At 37.2% G+C, this 2,748-nt stretch overlaps 1 protein-coding gene across 2 annotated transcripts in view; it reads right to left on the bottom strand.

Annotated features, from left to right (window-relative positions):
• Positions 1 to 2,748, bottom strand: part of scn2b (sodium channel, voltage-gated, type II, beta) — a 17,050-nt gene that overhangs the window by 13,177 nt on the left and 1,125 nt on the right. The gene's annotated exons all lie outside the window — the stretch shown is intronic.

Raw genomic sequence — 2,748 nt, 5'->3', positions numbered from 1 at the left:
AATATTGACTGGAAGGACTATGACTTGAAAAGTACTTTCCATTCCTTTGCCTTCTCTCCCCTCCACTCTTTCACTGTTATGCATTATTGACAGTCGAGTATACTTACTGTAATAGAGTCACAATGTCTGGCTGCTTTAAGCTACAGTACACTGAAACTTCTGAAAAGCACTCACAGGGTTTGAGTCTACAGCAGAAGTAAATCCAGATAAAAACACAGAAACATGCAACTGCAAAGTTGAACACACATGGTTTGGATGGTTGTAGTGTTAAACATTGGTCACATGCTTTGGATAAGTTATTTTTCAGTTCACTGTTCTCCAAAAAAACTGACAGCTTCTGGACAGGAATCTGAAGAGAAACACTCTCCCAAATCCAAAAGCCAGAGTGCTAAAACTCAAATTCATATGGAAGTGTTCATAAGCAATGAATTGGGAAGATGTTGATGACTGAGAGCATCTATAGGATTGTTCTGAGTATCTGGGCACATTTTCTGTTTTAGAACTGAGAACACTACACATGCATAAAGGCTGTTTGTGTATTAAAAAAACATTCCATGGGTCCACAAAATCCTCCCATTCAGTGTCTATGGAGCAGCTTCAGACTTAATACTTGATGACTGACATCACAAGTGTTATACTTACTTCTCTGATTTCTGGCTTTAATAGAAAGTAGCTGTCATGTTCACAAATATTGATGGAACTGTCCAAGACCATGGAAATAACATACTGGAATTCTTAATTTAGGTGGTGTTCCCCTTCGACTTAAAACAAGAAATCCAAAACTGTCCTACACATTCAAATTGTCTTTCTAAAGTGATTTATGTAACTAACGGGGTTTTCTCCTGCATTAAACATTGATAAAGCTTTTAATTCTGCGTTACAAAAACGCCTAAGGATGCATTCTAATATAGCAGGAGTAAACAGAACCATAATGACAGTCCAATACAGGATAAGCATAAAAGTAAAACAAGAAACAAAATTAATTGCATTGAAGTTTTGACTGAATTTTGGTAATTTTGATTGCCAGAAGTCCATGCCAGTGCATTAACAGGAGATGCCTTTTCTTTTCGGTGTGCTGCTGCCCTCTAGTGCCTTTCCACAGGAACTGTAACTTTGGGTTTTCTGAGCAAAGTCAAAACACTGATACAAGAAAGATTATTGGTGGGAAACTGCAGCAGTATCAAAAGTCTACAGGAATACTGACAAAGTTGTTGTTAGCCTAGATTACAGTTGGTGTTTTTCTGAAAGGCAGTACACAAAACGTGAAGCTTTATATTTATAAAACTACTGAGTGATATGTATGTATGTGGTAATGGCAAATGAGTCAACATTATATTATTTGATCAGTGGTGAAAAACTTTCTCTTGCATCACTTCCTTTACTGACTTTAATTGTTTTAATGGACAAATTTAGGGTACATCTGTTATTCAACACATAAAGCAAGCACCTAATGTGTCTCAACTGTGAATATACATGAATCTATTAAATTAAAGTAAGTCTTAGCTGGCTGATGGGTTCAGATATTAGAGAATGTAACAGGATTTTTTATTTTTTATTTTTGGGGTATCTCAAAGTGAGAGGCCTATGTATGAGATGTGTGCATTTTATTGAAGAGCATAATAAACAATACAAAACCAGCAACATAAGACAATAAGTGAAATGGTTTGTTTGTAAAAGAACGCAGAAAGAATGGTGTGTTATGGTTGGCTATAGTATACGGAGTAGAGGTGGGTTCAATCTAGATTGAGATTTAAAAATGTCAGCTGAGTGAGCTTCTTTAACGTGTAGTGGAAGGCAATTCCACAGATGGGTACGGTAGGAGAATACTCCATAACCAGCTAATATTTTGATTACTGACCAGCATCAAGGGAGCGTAGAGTGCGTGCCGGTAATATGATGTAATACTGTAAACTTAGATAAATAAGGTGGTGGGAGTCCATGCAGGGCTTCATATGTTAAAAGAAGAACCTCTAGAGGGAGAAGGATAGAGAAAGGAGCAACTGTACCTTAGCAGCATCTCCATGCAACAAGCTTCCTAGCAACAGTAAACTAAAAGGTATCTATTTTCAGTTGGCTTAGGTAAAAAAGCAACGGGTGCTGACACAAAATCCAAAAATACATTGGTATGACTTCACCTATTTAATTTCCAAACCACTGAACTGCAACATGTGATGAGACAAGTAAATAAAAGGGACAATTTGAAGACAAAATTAAAATCCGTTGTCCTCTTGACTCTTAGTGTTTCCTCACTCTCTCACTCAAACATTTCAGAATGAAAGTGACACTGAAGTGATGACATTTGATGAAAATGAGATTTTCCATGAAACTGTACAACCCTTTTTTTAATATAAATGCACTTTCCCCCCATTACTTTTACTTTGTGAAAAACACTATCTTCAGTGACAGACTCATTGTGTACATAAACATTCGACCAATAACTAATCATTCAGACAATGATCCAACCCTTCTCTCTATATAACTTGAAAAAAATTCCTTCTTCTCCCTAACTACATTAGTTTAACCACTGAAGGATCTCACCCTGCATGATGACCCAGCCTCACATCCTGTGTCCTATTTGGGTTCTTAAACCTCGACTTGGCGCGGGTTTGTTAAGTTTTACTAGTGTACTACACACATACACACTGTACATTTATGACGTGCATATTAGAAGCTGCCTCATTGTGTCATTAATATTGCAACTACAGCCAGCAGCAGGAAGGGGGGGGGGGGTGTTATACAAGCTCAATA

The sequence above is a fragment of the Etheostoma spectabile genome, chromosome 3 (assembly GCF_008692095.1).
Source record: "Etheostoma spectabile isolate EspeVRDwgs_2016 chromosome 3, UIUC_Espe_1.0, whole genome shotgun sequence".
NCBI lineage: Eukaryota > Metazoa > Chordata > Actinopteri > Perciformes > Percidae > Etheostoma > Etheostoma spectabile.
This window is presented reverse-complemented; position numbering and strand designations above follow the sequence as displayed.